The sequence below is a fragment of the Ambystoma mexicanum genome, chromosome 5p (genome assembly GCF_040938575.1).
Source record: "Ambystoma mexicanum isolate Mex_15411 chromosome 5p, UKY_AmexF1_1, whole genome shotgun sequence".
In the NCBI taxonomy this organism is placed as follows: Eukaryota; Metazoa; Chordata; class Amphibia; order Caudata; family Ambystomatidae; genus Ambystoma; species Ambystoma mexicanum.
The window spans coordinates 400,844,000-400,871,939 of NC_090930.1; positions in this window are offsets into that span (position 1 = coordinate 400,844,000).

A 27,940-nucleotide genomic window follows, 5' to 3' on the forward strand; every position below is an offset into this window, starting at 1 on the left:
TACTAACAACACCTAAAACATAACTGTTTCAAATTTTTAAAGGCAGTTGATACTACAATTTGGTTTGCAGTGTTTCTGTGTATCTTTGTTTTGATACAATGCCAGAACTTTGTATTCACCTATTTTTAGTGTTTTTATCTTGCTTTATGAATAAAATGTGTTAGCATTGTTGCTGAGCCTCTGGCTTTACCTAGTAAGGTTTGTTAGACCCATACTGAATTTACCACAATGGTCCCCATCCTTGTGTGTAAGAGTGGGGTAGCTTTTGCGGAACTTTATATTACCCCGGTCCATTGTCTGCCATGGTACGTAATGTGCGCTTAAAAAGGAATAGATTTACCTAAATGTGTCTCCCTTTGTTTTCCAGAAACACAATCTAGTGTTGACCCCATTATAGACTGCTATTTTCTGATCGATATTGCAAATAGCCCTCTCACGTGTGCTACTAACAACACCTAAAATATAACTGTTTCAAATTGTTAGAAGCAGTTGATACTACAATCCCTCAAGGATTCACCTCTGTTTTGTCTTCTTTCCTTTCTCCCTCTCCTTCTGTCCTTGTCTGGTGTCCACTTGTCCCCTTCTCCATCACTACAGTCTCCCCCTACTTCTTCATCATCTGAGTCTGTACTAGTCTCGCCCCCTCCTTCTGTCTCTTCCTCTCCCCTTTCCTGTTCCTCGTTGTCTAATCTGAATTGTATCCTTCCCGGTAACCATTCCCACTTGTCCCATATATTTTTCCTCCGCCTTTCCTTTACTATCACCCTTTCCGCTTTGTTTAATAAGGCATCTACGTGATGTCGCATATTCTTCTCAATGTCTGCTAAGTATTTCCTCTCCCCCGGTCTGTACACTTCATTCCGCTGGGTGTCACTACCTTTCCTTTTCCCTGTCGTCTCTTTATCCCGTTCTGGGATTTCCCGCTCTGGGTTTCTATACACCGCCACAGGCCTTAATGTCGATAAACACCATAGGGCGGGGTCGGATAACTTTGTCCGTCTCCCTCCTTTATCCCCTCTCCTTTCTTCTTCATCTGCTCCACTTTTGTTTCCTCATACAGTTTCCAGAGCCTACTCTTTAACTTTGAGAAGTTGTATTTTGTCAACAAATTTGAGAACATATTTTCCATTATTCTACTATTGAACGTTCCTTCTCCGGGTCATACATGGAAACACTGACCTACAGTCTCTTGGACCCACTGAAAATTGTACTTTAAATTTGATTGCGATACAGGGGCAATTTTGTACACATGTTGTTGAGAGGGTTATCCTGATCTGCCATTATTTCCCATCTTTTTGCTGCCCTTCCTCTATGTCCCAATTACCCTAAGCACCCCTCCCATACTTTTCTATATACCCATTTCCCCACAACACTCACACTCACCCTTAACCATTCACCTCTCCCTTATTTCCACCTTTCGCTCTGGCCTTCTCCACAGGCCCATCCATGCACTCTCACCCGACACACTACCTCTCTCCTCAGGCCCAACCACTCACTCTGGGTTAATAAGCAAAGGCCCTCTCCACAATCTCACCTTCCCCTATGTTAGTAAAGTTAGGTGCTGATTCACCTACACCCCTCTCGCTCTTGTCTACCACAAAGAATGCCAAGCGTGCTATTATACACAAGGTACCTGTTGGTCATGACCCTTACAACCAGGAAAACGCAGCTAAAACAAAACAAACACTTGCTACCACACGCACGTCCTTTTCTTCTTCTGCAAAATACTACTCCAACAATTATTTTATACAATGACAACTGACTCCCCTAAATGATGCAACTATACAATCACTTGTATTATGTGCAACTCCCGACTTCTGGGGTGCGCCCTCATTACACACCTCTCCTGCTCTAATGCAGTTGTTCCCACACTCTCACGTCCCCTCCCTATTGGGTGGCATGTACTAAAACATACACGTAGTACGGCCGATCATCCTCCTACCTTGAGGATGCGTGCTAAACACCATAAAATACAGTCCCTGCCCGTTCGGTGGGCCTGCAACCACAATGCAGCACTTTCTTGCACAGTTACACTCATGTGTCCTAAAGATCCTTGAGTCCCCTTGGCATTTAGCCTCCCGTATGTTTTCACTCCTCCCCTAGCTGGAAGGTGAGTGGGGACGGGAGAAGAGGTCACCTGGTAGGCTAAAACAGGAAGTCCCAGAGGAGCAGACACCAGCCGAAAGGATCAACCTGTGAACCATGGTTCCTGATTGGCTGGTGCTATTATTATGCCTATTCCTGCCTAGGTATTCGAATGCCCACTTTGGTGGCATAAAAAGGTCGATGACTAGATGATGGGGGAACAGTTGATGCACAGTATGGTCTTATTATGTGACTCTTCTGTTACAACTGAGTCTTCACTGGAAAACAACAGCAAAAAGAACTTAACATTCCTATACACCATAATTCCACCAGGGGTGGCCCCTCAGGCGAGCTTCGGCTGCCTGTTCTGTGAGGGATGGCGGACCATGCATACTCTTTAAGATCTGCAAGGAACTGGCCAATCCTGCCACAGTGTCTACCTCTCCTGTCACTTCCCAGGCCCTCTGCACGGCACTGGATTCTCACTTTATCTCAAAAACTCAGGACATCCTGTCCTTGCTCTCCTCCTCTTATCCCCCTCCCGCTATTCCCTGCTCTTCCTCTGGCCCTTCTGCAACCACCCCTGTCCCCTCCTTCACTGCCTTTCCCCTTTTCTCTCCAGACGTGGTTTCTAGACAAGTCTGATCTATGAAAGTCTCGTCGAAACAGGTTCACCCCTGTTCCTCCAAAACTATCAAGGATCACATAGACTCCCTGGCTCCTGCCCTGGTGGATTTCTGCAACCACTCCTTCACCACTGGTGTCTTCCCTTCCCCCCTGAAGCACTCTCTTGTGCACCCTCTTCTTAAGAAACCCTCTGCCGACCCCTCCTGCCCGGCTAACTATCGCCCAATCTCCATCACTCCCATCCCGGGCAAGCTCTTGGAGAAACTGGCCATCTCCCAGCTCAATCTCCACACTGAAACTGTTGGTTGTCTTCATGACCATCAGTCTGGCTTCAGAGCTGCCAGAAGCATGGAAACTGCTCTCCTGAGCATCCGTGAAGACCTGCTCTCCAACCTCGAATCTAACACCCCTTGCGTTCTCATCTTGCTTGATCTCTCTTCTGCCTTTGACACGGTCAACCATGCCATCCTGCTCAACCGTCTCCGTGATAACCTGGGTATCACTGGCCAGGCTCTGGCATGGCTGACTTCTTTCCTCTCTGACCGACCCTCCCAGGTCTAACTTGGGTCCTTCCTCTCCGGCATCTTTTTCTCTACCTGTGGTGTCCCCCAGGGATCTAACCTCTCTCCCTGGCTGTTCAACCTATACCTGGCACTCCTTGCCCACTGCATCGCCGCTCTCTGTCCCAACTTTCAGTGCTATGCAGATGATAACCAGCTCATTTTCAGGCTACCCATGGCCTCCTCCTCTACTCCTTCCCTCATCTCTGACTGTCTGTCTGCCATACAGGAATGGTGTGCCGCCAACAACCTCTGCCTTAATGCCAGTAAGACTGAAATTCTACTCATCGGCACACCCACTCCCTCCTTCCCAACAGCTCTCTGGCCGGCTTCTCTTGGCTCTCCTCCCACTCCCACCTGCAAGGCTAAAAACCTCGGGGTCATCTTCGACTCTGCACTCTCCTTCTCCCCTCACATCTCTGACGTCTCTACTACCAGCCGCACCTCCTTAGAGGTATTCTTCCTTTCCTCTCCTTCCCCCAGAAGCTCTCTGTCTCCAGAGCCCTGGTCCTTTCTAAGCTGGACTACTGTAACAGCCTCTATCTAAATCTGCCTGCCTCCACCCTCTGCCCTCTACAACTTATCCAGAACAGGACTGCAAAACTTGTCCTTGGCCTCAAGCCCAGGGATCGTATCTCTCCAGGACTGAAATCTCTGCACTGGCTCCCAGTGGCTGCAAGAATTAAGTTAAAAACCCTCTGCATTGTACACAAGGCCTTATGGGATCTGGGGCCGCAGTACCTTCAACTCTCTCTCCCTAAATATATTCCTTCTCAAGCTCTTCGCTCATCTGCCTCCAACTCCCTCAGGGTCAGTCGCTTCTCCAAGCAACGAGTTGGTGGCATATCACTCTCTTCGGCAGGGGCCTCTCTCTGGAACAGCCTTCCTGCCTCCCTGAAACTCGAGGAGAACCATCTCCAGTTCTGGAAACACCTCAAAACCTTTCTCTTTGCTTCTGCTTTCTCCCCACCCCTCCCCTGCTGAATTCCTGACTGAAACTGCACTGGTTACCTGGCTACCCTTTCTGATCTCTGGCCCAGGCCCCATCAATTGCCCACCTGCACTGCCTCCTTGGCAACTCCTGCACTTGGGGACCGTTTTTCTGTATCCCTTCAGTCCCCCTATCAGCACTTATGTCTGCACATCCTGCACTTGCCACTAGCTGGCTGTTTTATTTGTCTTATTTATCTTATTTATTCCGCTTTCCCCATGTACTGCACTTCCCCCTCTCCCTTCCCCCTCGCGCACTTCTCCTTTCCCCCTTCCCATGCACTTGCGTGATCTGAATGATACCTGGCCTAGTATGATCGTTTTCTGTACTCCCTCTGTTCCCCCCCCCTTGCCTCGTTGCGCCTTGAAACACTTGTGTATAGGCACGTTATGAATGCCATATCATATCAAGGAGAGTGAATCTGGTGCAAAAGTATGAACCACCTGTTTCCTGCCTTACAGAAGAAAGAAGTAGCTCCTGCCACTTGCCTTGCGGTTAAAGCCCCATTAGAGGATTCTTCGTCTTTCATCTAACCTGTGGCACCATTGGCCCCCATATGCCACAGGGATCCACGTCTTTAAAAAAAAACAGCAATGGCAAAAATCACAGACCCCACCTTAAGGAGCTTTCTATTGGATCCTAGAAATGTTATAATCACCAATGTAGAGAAACCGATTCACTTTGAATCAAGGGAGGCCCTAAGGAACAAAATTTTAGAATCTATATCGAGAACTGGTGTAGTCTGGATAATACTGACTGTATTGTGGTGGGATGCGGATCAAGCAGTTTATCAATGTTTCTACAGAGAATCACTAAATTGAACCATGCATCACCAATCTCAAAGCTAAATATCGTTTTCAATTGATCTGTTTTATTCAGCTGCCTTGACGGCTTTTTAGCATTGGTTTCTTTTATCATGGACAGTATTAGTGACCGTTTATGTTTATATGCTGTTTATTTGTTCTTGTTAGTATGTCTTGTATGCACCATCATGCCTATGGGTCAATTGTGAGCGGTATAAATAAATAAATATTTAGGTTCTGTAGGCCTGCGTATGACATACATTTTAAATTGATTTCTGTCAAATGTATTTTTTGTGCTTCAAGTGTGGTGGGGCTCTGTTGTTGCTATGGTTGAGAGTCCCTGTTTTACGTATAGAGATATTGTCGATGTGATTGTGCAAGATTTTCCATTTGAGTCATTAAAAACGTGGGCGTGGTGCAAAAATACAAAGAGGCAGGTGAGGTTACACTGTAGCAATATGTAATTACTAAAATTCGTCAGAGCTCCAATCAAGAAGAGTAGACTGAAACAAGCGAGCGACAAAAACATGAAGGAAAAAATAACCCTGTGATTCGAGCCGTGTTGGCACATCTATGTTGCTATAGAACAGTGGCTGATTTGTGCAGTTCTGTCCTTTACTTTTTGCAGCTTATCTTTGAATTGTGAGGAAATGATCTGGCTGTGTGTACTTTCTTTCATCATTAACCCCCATTGCTTAGTATTTATTCACGAAGCCCATCACACATACAGAGTGCCTTCAGTTTATCTACAGTAACAGAGCTATTGGTGTTTAGCAACAGATGTTCCTCGCAATAGCTTAAGGAACAGCAAATAAACGACTTTGAAGGGTTTTCCATTCATCGCTTGGGTGCTCGCAGGTATTTTGCTGGTCCCAGTATGGCAGACAAATATATATTTAAAAAACGCTGCTGGTGCCACAGACCCACCACAGGCTTCGAACTGGGTAGCCTTAAGATACATGACGCGTAAGCTCTCTGCCTACCAGGCACATTTGCAAGGAGGGGAGAGGGCAAGTTAATCGTTCATTGCATGCTCTATAACTCTGGTATACTTCATATTCATTCTGCGTGGGAAAATCTTGTATTGGGAACTATGTCCAACTTGGTGAACTCTGGTGTTGTACTGTAGTATATTTAGGAAATTGACTGAGTGCAGGTTGTAAGTAGAGAATGTGCTGTTATCCCCTCCTCTGCTGATGCATGTAAATCCCAGCAGTGAATGCATCACCCTGCTGAGGGACTGTACTGTGGCAACGTACCTCGGAATCTACCTTGCAATATCCTTTGTTTACCTAAGGCTAATACAGTCAGCGTTCCAAGGTGACCGAAAGTTAGTAATGACTAGAGGCCTGTTCCATAAGCTCCAATGGCGAACATCGATAGGCAAAGCTTGCTTAGATCACGAAGGCCAAAACGAAACCCACCAGATGGAGGTGGCACCAGGGCTGTTGCTAGGTCTGGAAAAGATCAGGGGCTAAGCTAATGCCCGGACTGGTGGGACTCCGGGCTAGCTATAGCCTTTTGCTTGTAGCACCTGGGCTTCTATCCAGGGCTACAAACAAAAGACATGGGGCTATAGCCTGCTTAGCCCCCCTTCCTCCCCCCAGCAACACCTCTGGGTGCCACACAGCTGTTTGATGCGTTAATAACACATCGTACAGGGTACATAAACCGTCAATTTATCGACATAGCATAGTGCCTTGCACTTGCTTCTGTGAGAGTTGTCTAGCTATAATATTTTGTATTTATACTTTGGTTTTATAGCATGCCCCCAAGGACATGGTGTGACAATAGAATGTTTGTCAGCGGTACATATATTATTATCTATACTTCTGTGTCTCTTGTTTCATCTTTGATAAGGATCTCGGCACACACGGTCCTAGACTTAGAGTAACTCCTGACTGATCGTGTGGCAGAGGGTCCACTGGGGACCACAGGACATCCTGGGTAATACTCTGTGCAGCGGGGTTTAGGACAACACCCCAGGTGCCCCCCCAGAGCCAAAAACTCCTATATATATATATATATATATATATATATATATATATATATATATATTACCAAACTGATATATATATATATATATATATATATTTATTGAGTGAAAAAACTTTGTTAAAGGGACGTTATGGTTAAGTTGCACTACGAAAAACCTATGAAATTCAGTAAAAAAACGTTGTTAAAGGGACGTTATGGTTCAAAGTAAAACCGAAAAACCCCTGAAATTCGGCAGTTATGGTAAGATAAGCAACCATAACTCGCACCACTGTGCACTGCTAACACTAACACCCAGGACATCAAAGATGACATCACAAATGCCATTGATGACATCAGTGATGACATCACATGTGCATTTACTTTTCATGAAAACTCTGTACAAGGGATTCTTATAATGCTGACCAAAAACTGTCAAGGATCATTGGGATAAATATCATGAGCTAATTAGTGCATTAAGCAATGCATTGATATAAATAGCATTCTGTTATGAAGTTCTATACAGTATACTAAGCTACTCATGCAGAAACATAGGCAGTGTGTGCAGCATACATGATGAAGGTGCAATATTCATAATCTTGTCATGTTGAATAGTGAAATGATAACTGCTTTCTTATTAGAGTTTGCCGTACTGTGAAACATGTAATAAGTAGATAATAAAACCCACTTAATACATAATTATTACAGACAAAACACAAAGGGAGAACAAAACATACAAATATGAGTATATACAGGGACAGTGAAGTAAACAAAAAAGCAGAAGTAGTAGCAGAAAGAGTTCATAACCTAATTGATTGTCTTTGTGCAGAGAAACTATTGCTCTGTTTCAAAGCTGCTACTTACCATATGTATGTGTATCACATGATGTGACTGCACCCAAAGGAAAGGAGAGTGAGTACAATGTATACAAATATGAGCATATACAGGGAAGGTAGAGTAATAAAAATAAAACTATGAGAAAGTGCTGATAACCCTAATGATAATCTTCATGCACAGAAAGGATTGCTCTCTTTGAAGCCTGTGTCTTCCGCTATGTATATGTTTCATATGATGTGACTTGACCCTAAGTCTACAAATATAGTACCTTTTCATTTTTTACTTCCTGACTGTTACTGAAGAAAACTATGTGGCCTAGATATGTCAGTAAAGGGAAAAAAGGAAGAGCCAGACATGTGATGTCATCAGTGATGTCATCAATGAAATTTGTGACATTTTTTACCGAATTTCATAGGTTTTTCTCGTAGTGCAACTTAACCATAACGTCTCTTTAACAAAGTTTTTTCACTGAATTTCATAGGTTTTTAGTAGCGCAACTTAACCATAACGTCCCTTTAACAAAGTTTTTTCACTGAATTTCATAGGTTTTTCATAGCGCAACTTAACCATAACGTCCCTTTAACAAAGTTTTTTCACTGAATTTCATAGGTTTTTAGTAGCACAACTTAACCATAATATCCCTGACTTCATATACATGTAACACAGAACATACTGAACTCCCATGTAGTGATTTTGATGTCCGCGGACTACCGCCATGTCCGCGGACATATCGAGAATCTGAGCGTGGTGAATGTAAATTTAAATAGTGTGCCCCATTTCCCCTTTGAAGTTGGCTCTGAAAAGAGACGTTTTTTTTGTTTTTTTTTACTACAGATGCTTCACAGACACCTGTTATTTTGTATTTTTTTTCTTGTTTTTTTTCTTACTTTACTCCTAAAATCTTCATATAACCTTCTCCAAAGCAACCCTTACATTCCAAAATAGAAAGGCATTTCCCGTAAAAGATAAAGAGATGCCATCTTCTTTAAAATTAACAGTATTACTGGCATCAATATTCTCATTATTACAGAAGAACATACCAGCTCTAAGCATGAAGGCACACATGCCTCGGTTGATGACACACCTAGCAATGTTTTGCTGAGGACAAAAAACTGAACTATTGCCCCATATTGCCCTAGGTAGTAATCCAGAAAAAATTACTTTCACATTTGGAAGGATCTTCATTACGGCTTGAACCAAGCGTTCCAAATCAGCCAACAAAGTAGGGGCACTGACGTTGCCCAAATGGAAAGCACCATAGTGCAAAACTACCACATGCGGACTGTTCATCATGGCCATATCCTCACAAACGTGTACAATTCCCTGTACATTGCAATCAGGCACAGTGCTCCACACCACCTCCACTCCTTTCACATCAAAGTTCTTTTCAACATGCCTGCATCAAGTGTACTGTTGTAAACCATGCACAAACATACCTCCAAGCACCAACACCCTGACTTTCTCTACTTCTGCCATCTTCACCACACACAGTCTCTTTCAACACAAATCCACAACCTCGACATCTGATTGGCTAATCCGTACAGTCTTCTTTCCATGTTGGATTTGCTGGAAAACCCCAGATGTAGCACGCCCTGTCCACGGACAGCCGCGGTGTCCGCGGACCGCGTAACTCTTCGACACCCCTTCTACCATTTCCACTTTACTCTCTGTGCCATTCCCTCATTGCATACAGCTAAGCAGTCACACAATACGAAGAACGTCCTCAGAACACCCCCATTTTGTTTATTTTCGAACATTTCAGGACAATTATCATTTCATTATTCAACATATTAACATTACAAATATTATACTTTCATCTTGTACGCTGCACACAATGCTATGTTTCTCCATTAGTAGCTCAGTATACTAAATAGAACGCCATAATACAATGTTATTTATATCAATGCATCGTTCAAAGCACTAATTACGGTATGATATTTATTGCAATGATCCTTGACACTTTTTTCGCAACATTATAATAAAAATCCCTACTACACAAATTTCATGAAAAGTAAATGCACATGTGATGTCATCAGTGATGTCATCAATGACATTTGCGATGTCATCTTTGATGTCCTGGGTGTTAGTCTTAGCAGTGCACGGTGGTGGCGCGAATTGTGGTTGCTTAGCTTACCATAACTGGCGAATTTCAGGGGTTTTTCGGCTTTACTTGGAACCATAACGTCCCTTAAACAAACTTTTTTTATTAGCACGCAAACAATATACAAAGATGTAGTGTAAACAGCAAATTCTCACAGATGGCTTTACACAGAATGTTGCAAAGTAAGCATTTATGCTCGTTCACAGTGAAGGTCAGCTGCTTCCATTTTTTTCTCGCGGCCCGGACAGGCCCACGACTCCCAGTATAAGGTTCTATTTTTTTTTACCTTGACAGACAGAGATTGTGCTGAAAGACTTCTTTTAAAGAAGTATAGCAAAAACGTAAGACACGATAAAGATGACATTTCTGAAACAAAACCACTTTTGTATATTATATCACTTTGAGAAAGATCGTTGGCACACGCGGAGTCGTATTTTGGGACTGCACTACACTTGGACAATGGAAAATGCAATTATAATGTAAGTAACCCTTTAGATTATTTTATACCGGAATATAATAACAATAGTGTGGCATTAAAGCCCGGTCAAGTTGTACTTGTTTGTTCAATGTGGCATATTTTTTTCTACCGCGCACTATCACCGACGAATTGATCCCCTGTCGTTTAGAGGGCTCTGAAAAAGGCAGACGACACAGGGTGGGTTAATAGAAGTAATTTAACCGGTCTGTAGCCGGTCAAACGCTCTACTCGCTGCGCTGTGCCACTTCACTGTAGCCGGTCAAGTGGCACAGCGAGTAGAGCGCTCACATTGACATCCATGCACAGCTTGCTAACGCAGGTTCGAATCCCGGCACGGCCAAACTCAGCCTTTCATCCTTCCGTGGTTGATAAATGAGCACCACACACCATGGGTAATAATAAGCAGCGCTGAGATACCTGACGGTTCTTAGCGCTATATAAACGCGAAAATAATATTATTTTATTATTAACATACTCCGTTGCACTATCTTCGCTAGCAAATAGTTTCACGCCCTAATAAATAAAATGAATATTTTTAATAAAGATCGGCTGGTGAGACTAATTTATGTTTTTTAAAACAGGTATGTTGCCCCATTTTGCCAATGTCACGATTTTCAGACTCCAGCGGATGGATTTTTCAACTGCCAGGTGCAGCTCCATGTAAGCAACTTCATGACCCTCACCATTTTATGGGACAATCGCCAAGGACCAATATGCCCTTACGCAGTACTAGCGGCTAGAAGCAACATACCAACCATTATGGTGTAATGCCTTGTTTTTGGAGCAACCTTCCGATTATCAGTGCGACCATTTACTGCTTTTATCATAAACCAACAGCCTATCTACCGCAAAGGAACAGCGCGTGGCTCAAAATAAACTTTTGCTGATCGACAGCAGAGACAATTGCAAATCGCTGAATATTCACTAAACATTTGATTTCAAATAAATGTACTTCACAAAATTTACAATCTTGCTGTTTGCTTTTAAATCACAGTTTCATATTCCGAATTGTGGCGCGCTGTGTTGTGACATAATGTGTGTTGTCTTCCGGGTTCTGTGTAAAGTCGCGTAGGACTGGAGACGACTGGGCGCGTTTGATGACGCACCCTGTAATGTCATGGAGAGAGGCGGGGAATATGAATGCTTTCATAATGTCAGGCTTAGGGGCGGGAGATATGATTTAGTGTCGCAAAAGCAAGTCAGCCAGGTCAATAGCGCCAGTCATAGGATTATCACATAATGTCGGCGCACACCAGCCTGATTTATCGTTTCTTTAGTGGACAAAAAGTCGGGTGAGGCCCATAGGAAATTGTACTATCAGCGGACAAAAGGAGGGTTCGTAGAACACTTTCAACCTGACAACGAACAATACAAACAACGTTCTCAGAACACCCCCATTTTGTGTAATTGCAAGCATTTCGGGACACCGCGAGTGTTCTTAAAACACATTCAACCAGGCCCGGCTCCAGCAGGGGGGTCAGGGGGGCCAGGCCCCCCCCAAGAAACTGCTCTGCCCCCCCCTAGAAAGGAGGCCTCTGCTCGGACCAAAAGTTGTTGCTGCTTGTGTGCCGTACCGTTTTCTTTTAGTTCCGTTAATGAACGTGAACAAAAGAAAACAGTACACGCACACAGCGCGCACATCGCACAGTGGTCAAGAATAGGGTTAAGGGCAGGCGGGCTGCTATTATTTGATGAAGCCGCTTTTTGGACTCCAAGTAGCCACAGCAGCCCGCCTGCCCTTAACCCCGGAGCACTGCAGTAAGTGGCTAAGTCACTCACAGCGCATGCACACAGAGCAACACAGAGCAAGGCTGCACAGCTGGTGCTAGATCGGCGCACAGGCTGCCTTGGTCCACGCCTGCGCACTGGAGTAACTCTGCTGGAAATGTTGAGCAGGACATGACATCTGAAGAAAAGGTGCCCCAGCCAAATTAATGAAGACAAAATAGTGTGCCATGAAAGTTGGGGGGGGGCAAACACCTCTGCCCCCTCCTAAAATTACGCCCATGCGCCTGCGCATTGATTGAGCATTTTCACGTGCCCTCACTATGCGCAGGCGTGGGCCAAGCCTAAACACACTTCCCTTGCTGGCACAAACATCATAATGCAGACAAGGGTCGGGCCAGCTGCAGTGTCAGTGCGCCTACAATCTACGTTAGAACTTCCCAAGGCTGGAGTCAGTCGGACTTGGAGAAAGAGGGTAGAATTTCAGTTAAAGTTAAGTGCTGGAGGAGGAGGCAGTGGCCAGTCTGCCGTAGCCCCGGGGTGGCATACTCTACAGATTTAGGCTTTAGGCAGTAGACTACTGCTTTTTAAGCAGTCCTACAGCCTACAGAATATCTGAACCTGCAGCCTGCCGTAGAGTCACATAAATGACTACTCGCCACTTTAAAAAGTAGTAGCCTACTGCCTACAGCCTAAATCTGTAGGGTTGATTTCAGTGACAGATCCTACTGCTTTTTAAAGTGGCGAGTAGTCATTTATGTGACTCTACGGCAGGCTGCAGAACCAAGCATGCAACACATAATTATACATTTTTAACATTTCAACATCTTTCCATGTTTGTGCTGTTTGATGGGTTGTTAATTTTAGAATGCTTCAATGGTGCCAACAATGTATGTTTTTTTATTTTCCTGTGATGTCATTGTTATGGGAATTATTATTTCTGAAACTTGAAAAAGTATGTGGCACTGGCACACTGAGATTCTAACCAGAAACTGGCAGTCAGGGCACTGGCAGAAGAATCAGGACTGTCAGTCTGTCAGGTACATCAGAGACAAAAATGACTGCCTGTCCTTCTCACTGAAGCCGGTAGACTCTACTGGTAGCCTGTGCTTTCCGAGATGCATGCTGATTGCAATAACAACAGCTGTGTGCAACATTTCCAAGTTTAGTCCAAGAAAAAACAGTTTCATTTCGGCTTTAGTTGACACATGGCTGGGAATTAAATAGGAAATATTGCACAAATATATTTTAAAGGCATGCACTTTTACTTTAAAAAAAGATTATTTTAAATTAAAAGCAGCAGGACGCACTTTTCACGTATTGGAACTTTTAAGAGAGTGCAAAATCTGATGCAACGCAAACAGTCCTTGGAAATTCCAATATACTGTAATTGTGACTATGGAAGAGTTTTCACCACAGTGAGGGAACAGGCCATCACAGACTAAATCACACTCTGGTGTTGTGCTACCGGCTTCAGTGAGAACGAAGGATAGACTGGCCTGGCAGGGAACAAGGTAGGAAAGCCTGATGCTCTCAGTGCCAGGCACTGTAGCTCTGCTGCCCTTCTGGGCTTTTGTATTTGCAGCAGGAGGTAGGCAGAGAGACACGGTAGTGGGCTAGTGGCTGGTAGTTTGTTTGTTGTTGTTGCTATCTTGGCTGTGTAGGGTTAGAAAGTGACGGGTGCAGAGGGAGAGGTGCCATGCTTCTTTGGGAGAGATACACCACATGTCAGAATGAGGTGCAGGGAGAGATATATTGCATGAGTGAGACAGCAATGTGTGGTGGGGTTGGGAGTGAGGAAGAAAAATGGGAGGAGGCGCAGCAGTAGAGTGTGGTGAATTTGACAGTAGGGTGCATGGGGCGGTTGTAGTCATAGAAGGAGAAGTACACTGAGAATGAGCAGTTTAAGTAATAGTGAGGTAGGTTCAGAGAGCAAATTTAGCTAGCAGGGACTCGAGACAGGGTTTACACGAGAGAGCTGAGCTGTTTGGGAGATAGCCGTGCACTGGCAAAACCATTGCTGCAACAAAAAAAATCACAGCAGGTTCAAATATTGCCACAATTTGTGAAGTGCTAAACAATTATGCAGATGCTTTTCCAGGACTGCATGAAATATATGTCTCTGCACTGGTCATAGGCATTTCACCTGCGTCCTGTGAGAACTCATCTTCTACTATGTCCCGTGTAGTCACAGCCTTTCGGCGCTCAATACTTCATGATCGCAAAGAAAATCTGACCATATTAGCATTAGCATAGGAGAAAGAACTGACGGAAAATCTTTGCAGGGATGACTTTGTAAGGGAGTTTTCAAAGATAAAGAGAAAGTTACCCCTTTAAATCAGTTGCCAAAGGACTGTTCTCATTTGTCAAGAATACAGCTTTTTTGCATGGATGTCTTTGTAAGGGAGTTTAAAAAGTTAAAGAGAAAATTACCCTTTTTGTTTAAACCAGTTGTCAAAGGGCTATTCTCATTTGTCGAGAATACAGCTTTTTGGAGAATAAAATTCACGTCTTGCTAATTTTTTCCTCTATAGTTTTTTGTTCAAAGTATTTTTGTTTTTGGGGAGTACACCTTAAGTCTAACCTAATTAATCATTAATATTTATGCAGTTTGAATTCTACAAATGAAAAGAAATGGAAAGAACACAGATGGGCTGCTTAAATAAAAAGGCAAGGACAAAACCAACGGTTTGAGCTTTTGGTTAGGTATGTGGTAGGCATTTGCTAGGCACTGCTACTATGGTGGTACTACCTGGCCATAGGTTTGCAACAGTGCAGGGAAAATTATGTGATTACCTAGACATTTGATAGCAGTGCTTGGCAAATTCCTATGTAATACCTATACATAAGCCACCTGGCTTTGTCAATGCTTGTTTTTAACAGGACTTCAGTGCAAGGAACATATAATAATCAAGTGGCCAATAGCGCACTTGGTCAAGACATGTTTATTACACCATTAGCCATTTACTTCTGCAATACACTCTCAGCAGACTGCTTAGAAATAACTCTGGCAGACAAAAGTGTGAAATTTCATATTGATAGAGTGTGCTCAAAGAGATCTACGGGGGATGTGTTTTGGGTGGTTAGGAGCAGGTAGTGGGTGTGTCCTTTCTCACTTGCCAACTCCCACTTTACTGTACTCAAATACAATAGTTTCAGATTAAAGGTGTCACTTCATAGCCCAAACTAAAAATAAAATGGGTAAGATGTGCAGGTATGGACTTTGTAGAGCTCTTCATTTTTACTCATGCAGAGTGCCAACCTAATAACAATGCTTGATGCCTGCCCTAATTGAAGATGCCAAGAATAGGACTTTCAGAATGTCTCTTCTATACTTGGGTGTCAGGCAGCCTGCCCTGCCTAAAAATGTGTCAAGGCAAGAATGATGACCTTGTTCCTCCTCACTCTAAGGGTACCTCTCATAATGATTCCTACCTAATCAGAATGTAACCTTTGTACTTGGGCGGGTTTAGCAGCTTGCCCTGCCTGCCAGGGACTAGGGCAAGATGGTGAGTATGGCCCGTGTTTTAGTGCTTTCTGTCGTACGTACTTACTAGAGGGTTTCTGACCAAACAAGTATGGAAGACTGCCCGGCCAGAGGATGTCATGGCTGCGGCTGTTTATAAAGTACTGATCCTCATTAGCTCAAGCAGTTTGGATAACTGTCCATAGTGCCTGTATGGAAACAGAATATAACCCGTGTATTGTTTGTGTCAGAGGCTTGGAAGGCTATATAATGTAGCTCCGGGTGGGTTAGGCTACTCTCACACCAACTGAAAATTGGGCCCCCCCAATAACACCTCTGGCCCACCTAGATGATACATTCTGGAGCCGGGCCTGCATTCAACTTGACAGATTACAATACGGACAGCGTCCTCAGGACACCCCCAGTTTGTGTATTTACGAACATTTAAATACACCGCAAGTATTTTTAGCTCAATTTTACCTTCCTTGCGAACATAAAGTACACATACTCGTCCTCTGAACACCCCACCATTTAGTTTATTTACAAAATGTCAGAACAGCCGTGTTCTCCGCGGACAAATCGAACACAACAAAAGCATAAAGCACATAAAAAACAAAACATTGAACCTATCTCATACTCCCCCAACCTCCCCAAACACTCTTACACACCAAGACACTCCATTAAATACAATTTTCAATCCAAGTTTCACCGCGCTGTACACGGTTGATGGCGAATACAAGATGGCGGGTGCCACAGAAAATCTGATGCGCTCCACGCCCCACGCCGTCCAATCAACGAACACGTCGCATGTCCACGGACATGACGCAAGCCCATGGGCCAATCGGGGCGCTGTCCGCGGAACGTACAGGGAAGTCCGTCCGCGAAGCGAACACAGATATCACTAATTTGTTTGCCTTACATTTTGGTCATTTTTTAAAAAACTACTGGACGGATTTACACCAAATTTGCAAAAGCACGCTTTCGGTACCAAGCCGCCGCTCCTGCCGCAAATTTGGTGTAAATCCGTCCAGCGGTTCGGGCTGTAGCCGTGCGCAAAGTTTTTTCCCATTATGTCTATAGGAAAAAACCAAAGTTTTGGGACCCCCCATAACTTTGCCCCCCCTGGACCAAACCTCTCCAAACTTTGCAAAACAATTCAGACTGGGCCATATACTTTTTTTGGTGAGGATTCTTCCAGAGGGAGCGAAGTTATAAGCCACCCAAAAAGTGCTCTTCCTATGGAAACACCAACTTAACCATAACTACATGGACGCTACCGCGTCCATGTAGTTATGGTTATGTATATACGGTCAATTGTGAAAAGGTCAATTGTGACCCTTTAAATTCGGTCAATTGTTCATTCATACCCTATTAACATTACCCAGGCCAGGCTCCTTATACCAGGTGAAGTCTGGCATCAACCTTAGACCCAGACTGCGTGCCTGGTGCAGCCCAGCCAGCCCAGCCAGCTATGGGGCCTTCTGCCTGACGGCCTGCCCCAAGCCAGACAGGGCAGCCCAGAAGGTTTATCCCCTCAGGCTATGTGTGCCAGGTGTGACATAGGAGGTGAAGCAGAGTGCAGCAGATAGAAGATTGAGCGTCAGTGAAGAAAAGACCCGGGGAACCACATTCTTGCGCCCAGGGTGAAAAGGAGAACTCTGGCAACCAGCCAGATCCCCGGGGAGTAACTTGGTCGGTCCCCCTGCGCTGATGCAGGAGAGGAGACAGGGCAGACCTGGGCTCATTTGATGTGCTGCAGGCGATGGGGAAGCGGCCAGAAGAAATACTACACCAAGGGCACATCAGTGATTCCGGCAGCCCCCCAGGGCGTGGGTCCACTGCAAAGAATAGCAAGTGCTCAACAGAGGCATAGAGCGGAGCAATGCAGCCCCCCAGAGCATAGGGGCGCTGCAAAGAACATGTGCACTGCGGGTGCAACAGTGTCTTTTACGCCCCCCCAGGATTCAAGGCCTCCAAAGAAGATCTTTGTTGCCTTGGGGCGTGTTAGTCAGTTGGCAGCACTCCCTCCCTGTAGCGGACTGGGATGCATGGAAGGCATTCATTTGGTGTTGGCTGTGCACAGTGAGGTGGTGCCTCATGTGGTGGTTGAGGCACCACAAGGAAGAAGGGCAGTGCTAGGGGCACGTCTCTCCATTCACCATGAAGAGGTACTGCAATGGGGAGTGACTGACTGCAGCAGTCACACCTCTGTATGTATTGTACTCAGTGGGGAACGCTATATAATTATGCAATGTCTTTATATGTATGTGTGTTTAAGGGTGTATGTGTAGGTTTATATTTATGTATTTATTATTAGAGTGTACAATGAATTTTGTGCATTGTATATAAATATTAATGAGTGATTAGGTAGGTGTGTGTGTGTGTGTGATGTGTGTGTGTGCATATATATATTCTTAGGGAAAACCTTTAGTTGCAGGGACATTGCAGTGAAAATGTAATGCAACAAAACCCCTGAAATTCAGCTAGAGCCACCTTAATCTCACTCCCCCTGTTGAGCAGCCTATCAGCACAACGATGACATCCCTGATGACAACCCTGATGACATCACTGGTGACATCATTAATTACATCATATATGATATCGCTGATGACATCACTGGTGACATCACTAATGCCATCATATATGACACCACTGATTACATGTGATGGCATCAGACATAACATCATTTACGAACTAGCTAATAAAAACTTTGATAAATTAAATAACAATGAAGGCAGTGATTGGTTAGTGTTGTACAGGATACAGTGGGAACAACCGAAGGCTGGGGCCACTGGCCATGGCTGAAAGCCATAGACAAGGTCCCTTAATGTGTTAAAATATACAGTTGGCATGGCCGAAGGCCGTGACCTCTGGCTTCGGCTGAAGGCTATGGCTAGTGGTCGTTTAGCATTGTAAAACATACAGTGGGCACACAAAAAGGCTGTGACCTCTGCCCATGGCCAGAGGCCATGGCTGGGGGTCATTAGTGTTTGAATATATACAGTGAGCACAGCCGAAGGTCGTAGCCACTGGCTATGGCTGAAGGCCATGGCTAGCGGCTTATTAGTGGTGTGAAATATACGCGATGGCCACTGGCCATGGAAGAAGGCCATGGCTAGTGGCGCATTAGTGTTTTAAAATATAGAGTGGGCATGGCCAAAGGCCATGGCTAGTTTACCCTTAATGTGTTAACCTATATAGTGGGCACGGCATGGCCACTGGCCATGGCCGGTTTGTGTTCAAATGTAATCAGTGATACCATCAGTGATGTCACAGATGATGCAATTAGTGTTGTCATCAGTGATGCCATCAGTGACGTCAACAGGGATGTCATCTGTGATGTCATCATTGTGGCCATAGGCTGCGTAACAGGGGGCGTAAGGTTAAGGTGGCTTTAGCTGAAGTTCAAGGGTTTTGTTGCAATACATTTTCACCTTAATGTCCCTGCAATTAAACATTTTTCCCTGAATTTCAAGGTTTTGTTATAACATAGTCAATATACTGTGTTTATTCTATATTTACTAACAATACTATAGAAAACACTTAATTTAAACAAATATGAATTAGCACTAATTCAAAAACCAAGCAATGTGTGTTTCTATATTTTGTCAGCTTACTCACCAATGAAAATTGAATATATGTTATAAAGGAAATATAAAAAAATACGAATAGTTTATTTCTTCATAACAGTGCTGTACGAATACTGAATGTATTCTTAGTGGTCAACCAATTAAGGTTATAACTATTAATCATTTGCTTGTAGAGGAAAAACATCTCACTGGAAACAAAAAAACCTCTACGCAACTAAAATCGGTGAAATGTCTTACGTTTATATCTAAATTGTTTTCTATTTGTACAATACTGATATTCTAAACTAATAATAGTACTACTCATGACGTCATTGTACACCATTACCAAAAAAAACATCACTACTATATACAGACACCTTTTCAAATACATCAATTTTCTATATAGGATTCTCCTTAATAAGAGAAATATGTACACACAAGTTTAATTTCAATCTGAGTTTGCAGGAACCACACTGGATCCCACACCATTTACTACACGGGGCACACATTACAGGCCCAAGCTAAAGGGGGCCCTAACCTCAGTTAATTATGCTGTTTCTGGATCAATGTAGGACACAGAATATGTAATTATTGGAATTAGCATCCCAAAGCAAACTCTAAAAACACGAATACCTCTTTCCAGCAGTGCTATGTTTGCAGCAGTGACTTGAGAAAATCAGTGTTGTCATGAAATAGAAAGTCAGGTATTCAAAAGGACTTTCAATTTGATGTCAGAGAATGACAAAACTATATACCCTAGATTCAACTGTAGTTAATGTAAGGAGTGTTACATTTAGAATGAGGTGTGGTGTGAAGGGGCTACTTTATGGGCAAGAGTCATTAAAAGAAAGAAAACATCACTGTTGGGGTAGGGTGACTGTTCTAAGCAGTAAGGTTACTACAAACCTGGTCTTGCATTGGGAAATTCCAAATAGGTGTGCAGCAATGTCATTGGTTCCTACACCTGGCAAAGGTAGAATTATAGGCACACCCTGTAAAAAGTGTTCCCCTTTTTAAAATCCCAATTTACAAACCAAACATTTTTTTACAGAACATATGTACAGTTAGAACATCATATCATTAAGTAACTATATGCACAAAGTCAATATAACATGTCTGTACAAACTTTATTTTATTTTAATACATTCAAAATTTGCTGAGTAGTTTATGCAACCTTAACAAGGAAACCTAGACACATAACCTAACTATGTCATCAGTTCTACAAGAAAATATAGCGCCATACCAATATTGTACAATTATGTTGAGTGCAAACCTTTTTATTATATTTCAATAATAGATATACTGTAAAATGTACCCTACATTTAAATCTATGAATATTCAGTACATGCTAGACTGACTATCCTGGAATTGTCATTTCAATACTTATTGTATAGTTTGGGTGTGTCCTTCTTTGGGCCACCTACACACATAAGAAGTTAATTACAGAATTAACTGCAGAATACCTTCCTGAAATGGTCAGCCAAATGGTAAACTGCAATCTTGAAGTATCTCAGGAACTCCACTGTATAGATTGGAGGGGGGTGTCTGTACTCCTGCTCTCTATATGGTAGAGAAGAGGCACAGAGGACCCCAGCCAAGATTCTCTATTATGGTAGCTATGGATGAGTAATCAAGGCCTAGCTCTCAGGAGGCTGGTTCTTAAGTACAGTGTAGTCTCCAAGCACCCACAAAGGAATGCCCATACACAGTATTAGTGACACAAGGCCTCATTACACGTTGTGCGGTAGGGAAATAACGTTACCGGTAAGCCATGCCGCTAATAGCACACCATCACAAGCCATGCGGACATGCTAATAGCAGCATGGAATAGCCCCCAAAACCCCTTACCGGCATGGCGCTAATACCGGCATCGTGAACCACGCGTTAAAAGAACTGAGCAGTGTTCCCACCGGCCACAGGTGGACACAATCAGCACAGGTGGAGGAAATGGAGACTGTGGCAGCACAAAAGGAGCACACCACACCCATTCACACACCCCTTCCCACACCTAGATGGTTCCAATACTAGCAGCATTACATGGGCTGGAGGACATGAATGCGGTGCAGCACCAACAACAACAGGCAGCACAGAGGAGACGCAGGAGGAGGAAGAGGAGGATGAGGGCAAGACAGGTGCCGTAAGCACCACCAGGGCACCTACGCACACCACAGAGTCTGCCACCAATCGCCAGGATTCGCGCCAGTCCATTCAATGTACCCCCTGAGCAGATACACACCCTGTACCGCCTGGAACGGGATACCATCCCCACCATTGTTGACATGAATCACAACGACATAGTGAGCCACATAGACATCCGTACTGCCATCCCCCCACTACTGAAGGTGGTGACTGTGCCCCACTTCCTGGCCACAGGCACCTACCAGCATACATTGGGGCAGATGCATGGCAAATCACAACCAGTATTCTCACGCACGCTGAACCAGGTACTCAATGCCCTCCTGAAGCATGCACCTGCACACATATCCATGCCACGGACTGGCCAGAAGATTGCAAACACAAAAGTTGGCTTCTATTCACTGGCAGGCATCCCAAGTTGCATTGGAGCCATCTACTGTACCCATGTTGAATTGGTTGGCCCACATCACAATGAAGTAGTCTAATGAAACAGGAAGCAATTCCACTCCATCAATGTCCAAATGGTATGTGACGCTAACAAGATAATCACACATTGTTGTGCCCGATTTCCCGGATCAACCCATGATTCCATGGTCTTGCGGAACTCAACCATACCACACTACATGGAGCGACAAGCCGGACATCGTTCGTGGCTACTTGGTGAGTAGCAGGGCAAGCACATGGCAGTGTGAATGGGGGGGGGGCAGATACATACTCCAACTGGGTGTGATTGGGGGCGAGAGATACATACTCCAACTGGGTGTAGGCTGTCGTCCATAGGAGAAATGGACATACAGATGTACACCAATGTCCATCAGGGAAGGCCGCAATGTACTTGAGAAGAACCGACATGCAGGTATAAGCTCCACAACATTGAGAACAATCCAGGTCTATGAATATCACACATCCATCCACATCCACATTGCACATCATGCCACACCACTAAATACAGAAATCAGCAACATGGCGTGAAGTTGGTAATACAGTATTAGCGCAGCACAACATTAATACAGAAATGTGCCCTTGAATGCATGCAAAGGGATCCCCCCTAGCCATAGCATTGAACCACACACCTATTGCATCATGGAATTGAAGCTACACAGCATGGCAACATCAATGTTGGAATGGCAGGACACTAGCAGTGTGGTACCAAATATGCCTGGGCTCAGGGACACCCAAGACATGGCCTCACCCAGGACATGTCAACTGCTGTCGAAGGCCTGAATGGTGCATGTCCAATTGCAGGGTCTAGCACACCTTTGCACATTGCAGTCACACAGATCATCTGCATGCATGCTGGTAGTCGTGGATTTCAATCTGAATGCAAAGTATAATTGTGTGACAAGTAGATGCCGGTCCAGAGGTGAACAGTGACAGGTCTCCATTCTTCCCCCCATACAGGCAATGCCAGCTATCCCCTGTACAGGTGGCTCCTTACCCCTGTACGGAACCCACAGAACCGGCACAAAGAGGACTACAATCGTGCACATACTCGTACCCGTGTCGTTATTGAGCAGACATTTGGACTTTTGAAGACACAGGTTTAGGTGCATAAGCAGGTCGGGTGGCGCTCTCCTGTACGGCCATGAGAAGATGGCCAAGATTGCCATGGCATGTGTCATGCTGCACAATATGTGTATCAAACGGAATGTGCCACTGTCCCCTGATGTACAAATGCAACCACCTGATGAGGATGATGATGGTGATGAGGACGGAGGTGACGGGGATGCAGGTCGTGCAAGAGGCGATGGCCAGGAGGGACGTGATGTGAGACAGCATCTGATCAACCAGATATTCTAAGTTACATGGTTTCACCCTGTACGATGGATATGGGTAGTAATGCACTGGTGTCTGTGTTGAAGCGCACAATGGACCCTGACACCAATAAAGTACACATACACAATGAAGAAATCCAAGCCTGTCTTTTGATTATTCACCAGTGTATTAAGGATTTTAAAGAAGTATATGTGCATTTCCCCAAACATCCCACCACCATTCCCCCCTACCTCCACAACAGTCCCATAACACCCTTCCCCTCTCCCCCACAACAGTCCCATAACACCCTTCCCCCCTCGCCCCACAACAGTCCCATAACACCCTTCACCCCTCCCCCCACAACAGTTCCATAACACCCTTCCCCCCTCCCCCCACAACAGTCCCTTATGTGTCTTTCACGATGTTGTTGTGCAGCTGCAGACGTGGTGGGTTGACCCTGCAGTCCCTATTCCCCATTGCCACCACCAGCATGAGGAGGATGGCTTGACGTGCACCTGGTGGTGCGCGTGGAGCGGCGGAGGGGGCTTGTCTGCCTCGAACTGGCGGATGAAAATGATGTGGCTGGCAGTCCCGGTGGTGGTGGTGGGAATTGGCGGTCCATTGCATCTGCAATCCGCGTGAGGACCTGCCTGAGTTGGCAAATCTCCCCACACAGCCTGTTTGTGCAGGCTTCAATTGCCTCCCTTGATTGCCTGGCAGTCTCTGCCATCTCCCCCCTGAGATGGGCAGCCTCTTCGACATGTTGCCCAACCAGCACAGTTATCTCCTGTTGGCGCTGGCTGATGCTGGCCAGGTCATGGTCACTGTGGCGTTCCCGTGGTGTGGCTGCTGCGCCTTCCTCAGCAAGCTGGACATCTGGTGAAGCCACCGGTGGGCTACTGAACCCTCCCATGTTGTCCTCGCCGAACTGGCCATTGACACTGGACTCAGGTGTCTGCGGTGGATTCGCCTCAGGGGTTCCGGGGGGGTTGGGGTGTGCATGCCCATGGGCAAATCTATCAGCTCATCCACATCCGAGAGAAGCGCTGTGGCTGCCGCCTCTCCTGTAGAACTTGTTGCAGCAGAGGGTGGGCCCTCCGTGGCTGGATTCTGTGGTGGGGGGTTCACTTCAGAAGGTGGGCGAGTTGTTGCTGGTGTGCACAGCGGTATGGCAGCAGTGGTGGTCCGCTGATTTTTGGCACTCGGCATGGGAAATCTTCTCCCTTTGCCCCTTGATGATGTGGGGGTGTCCCTTGTGTCCTGTGGCCTTGCTTTTTTAGTGGCAGGGGGTGCCAGAGTTGCAGTGCCAGGTTCATCACTGTCTGTATCTGAGCCTGTTGGGGACAAAGAGGGGGATGGCATTTTTGTGGTTCAATGTACTTCATGCACAATACATTTTTCTAGCAGTTGTGAGCATTGGGACTTCATTGGTAGGGATGCAGGTGATGTGATTGTTGAGTGGGTCATCCATGCATGGTTCTGTGTGGCAGTTGTCTCTGGTGATGCGTGCATGTGTGTGTTTTTGGGTTTTGCATTGACATGGCCAGGGTTGTATGCATGTATGGATGTTTGCGCTACATGAGATGAATCTGGGCTCACATTTGGGGGGGAACTCAGCATTCACAGTGCATACTTTCATGTGTACACTCACCTCCATCAGATGTAGTTGCCACACCATGCTCCATGGTCCCGACTCCCTCAATCGATTCTACTCCACTCATGTTGGCGCAGGTCTTCTCCCACTCTTTTAATTTCAACGGCGATTCAGATCCACCTGCAGTGGCTATGTTGTGGTTTGCAGACAGGATGCTTCTGACCCGGAGGCGGAGATCATCCCACTGCTTTCGGCACTCCCGGACAGTGCGGGTGGTGGTGCCCACTGCACTCACTTTCAGGGCAACCTCTGCCCAGATTGCCTTCTTGCGGATAAGGGTCTCCCGACGCATGCCACACGCAAATACCACGTTGGCATTCGCTGCTAGGGTCTTTGTGAGCATTGTTAGCTCCTCGGTGGAAAACTTCTCCTTCCGCTGGCGGTCGGTTGTTTTTTTGATAGCCTTCGGCATGGCGAGGGTGTCTTTGTGGCTTTCCAATGGCGAAGTACTCAAAACAGGTCCAGGGGGCAGAGGATGGCAATGGATTGTGTTTTTAAAGATGGCCGCCGTGCTCTTTCCCGTTCCTGTGCGATGACGCTATTTCCGGTTCCACTATTTAACGGTGACCGCTAATTGCGGTGACCGCTATTTGCATGTAGAGTGAGGGCGGAAGTGTTATCAGCACTTTCGTCGATGCCGGTAAGGGACTTTTTGGGGTATTTTGCGGCATGGCGGTAGGGTCATTACCGGCATGGCGCTATGCTTGTGTCCGCGTACTCGTAATGTTACGCTATTAGCGCCCTCTTGCCAAGGCGGACACATTAATAGCGCCATGCCGGTAAATGTTGATTTTTACCGCACGACGTGTAAAGAGGCCCACAGTCTTGATATAATTAGGGTTCAAGGTTATATACACAATCACAATAACTCACATTGTGCTCAGTTAATCTACAATGGCAAATACATACACAGGTCTACGTGGTACCACAATTACTATCAGATTTCATTAAAGTGCATCAACTGTACTTAGTTTAAATGTCACACAAATCAAGTAATAAAGAGAACCAACAATAGACACATGAGGAAAAGCAGTTGGTTAGAACAATAGGCAGGATACTGGCCCCTACCACGAGGCACAGCTCTCTGTGGAGATCCCCCCCACCTGGGCAATCTGTAAATAAAGATATCATACAAGCCCAGTCCATATATTGTTCACAAGAGCCTTATTTCCTTCTAAATAGTTCTACAACCCCAATGTACCTGGAATAGCAGAGTTCGACTTCAGGTTGTCGACGGATCCTTCTTGAACGGTTCCCTTTAAGGCATCGTCGAGATCCCATGAGGGAAAAGGCTGAACACTGTCGTCGCGGCAGCAGATTCAATTCTTGAGGTGCTCGTTGACGATCGGTCGAAAGCATCCTGCAAGTGGAGATGTGCAGTGAACCTCGACGACAAGTGTTCATTGCCGCAAGGAGTCTTGATGAACTTTGGCCCAGCAAGGGTGTCGAGTTGTCAGCCTCTCTGCGGTCTTCGGGTGGCGGGAAAGCCACCGGCGGATTCTCCTCGGTCGTCGGCGGCATTGACTTTCTCCGGTAGAATGAAAGCTGTCGAGGAGGATGAGCAAGGGAGTCCTTGTTTCAATGTTCTTAGGCAAAGAGAGCAATGCGGCTCTAGTCAGCGACAGCGGTCGGCGATGGTGGACGGCTGTCCGGTGCTTATCTTCGTTCTCCTCAGCGGTCCCCTTCTCCGGTTGGCAGCCTTTCGTAGCTCTGTCTACCAGGGAGCTTTGACAAAGATCAGCTGGTGCACGATGGTCCCTCGTAGCTCGGGAAGAGGTCTCCTAGCCAGGTCCTCACTTGGATAAGTTCTTGTAGGTACAGCAGCTTTCAGATTGCACTTCTTCTGGCTCCGCTTCGAGATTAAGCATCAAGTATCAACTTCAGCTTCTGAACGATTTCTCGCAGTGAGAGTCCTCCAGATATACTGTTGATCTCCCATTCACTCTGCTGGATCACACTCAGGCAACCAATCATTCAGAAGGGCATTCAGGCAGTCAGGCAGCCAATCGGCTCACAGTGCATTCAGGCCATTCTTCTCCATCCAGACACTCACAACACAGAATGAAGATTCAGACAAGTACCCAACCATTCAACACTCCACACTGCATTCATACCAGTTTAGGGCAGGGTTGTCTCAGTCATTGTGTCAAACACCAGATACTAGAACCCACAACATGAAATGCATATTTGTCACACACTCCATTCACCCAGTGCCACCCCACAGGCGTACCCACAACATACAGTCATTGGGAAGGCTCAAGCCGCTCTGGCTTGGACCTCCCTACAACACCATATGTGGAACTTCCACCCAACAGCCAGTCAAGGGGAAGGAACAGAGTCAGGACTTCCCTGGATTTTGGGAAAAGTAAGGTAACAGGCGATAGAAAGCAAGAGGCCACAGGGGCCATCTTGTTTCCTATCAGGAATCCACTGATTCTAATGACAGGGCCTGGGCATCCCAAAATGGAGGATGCGCAGGGCACCTGCCAATTCAGCATGGAGCTGCCACCAGCCCATACCCTGCTCTCTGGGCTAAACACAGGTGCCCCAAAACATACACCAGGAGTACAGGGTCATACTCCCACCCATGGGTGCCATAAGGGTATCCCAAGGGTCTGTTCACCAAACCAAAAAGAGGAAGTGCTGCACCGCCAGGAGTCCCACATGAACTCCTGCGCAGAAAACAAGACAGAACATTCATGATAAGGCAATGAAGGACAAGGATACGGAGGCCCTGTCCCTCCGATGCTTTTCCAGCATTATAAATCGCCCCCACAAGACTGAGGAAAGGGCGTCTAATCTCCCACGAGATCGACACTCTCATCCAGATGGTCAACATTGCTTATGGAAAGGCCATCTGCATTATCATGACTCTTCCGTGGTCTATGCTCTATGGTGAAGTCTAGCCCTTGCAAGCTGATGGACCACCTGAGCAGTTTTGGGTTTTCACCCTTCATCTGCATAAGCAACTTCAGGGGCTTATGGTCTGTTTGGACCTTGAAGGTAGACCCTCTAAGGTAGGGCCTAAAATGCCTAAGGCTCCAAACTATACTGAATCATTCCTTTTCAACAGTAGCCCACCTAAGTTCTCTACCCTTGAGTTGTCTACTGATGAAGATGATCAGATGTTCCCTCCCTTTGTCATCTGACTGGGACAAGACAGCTCCAATTTCGGTGAA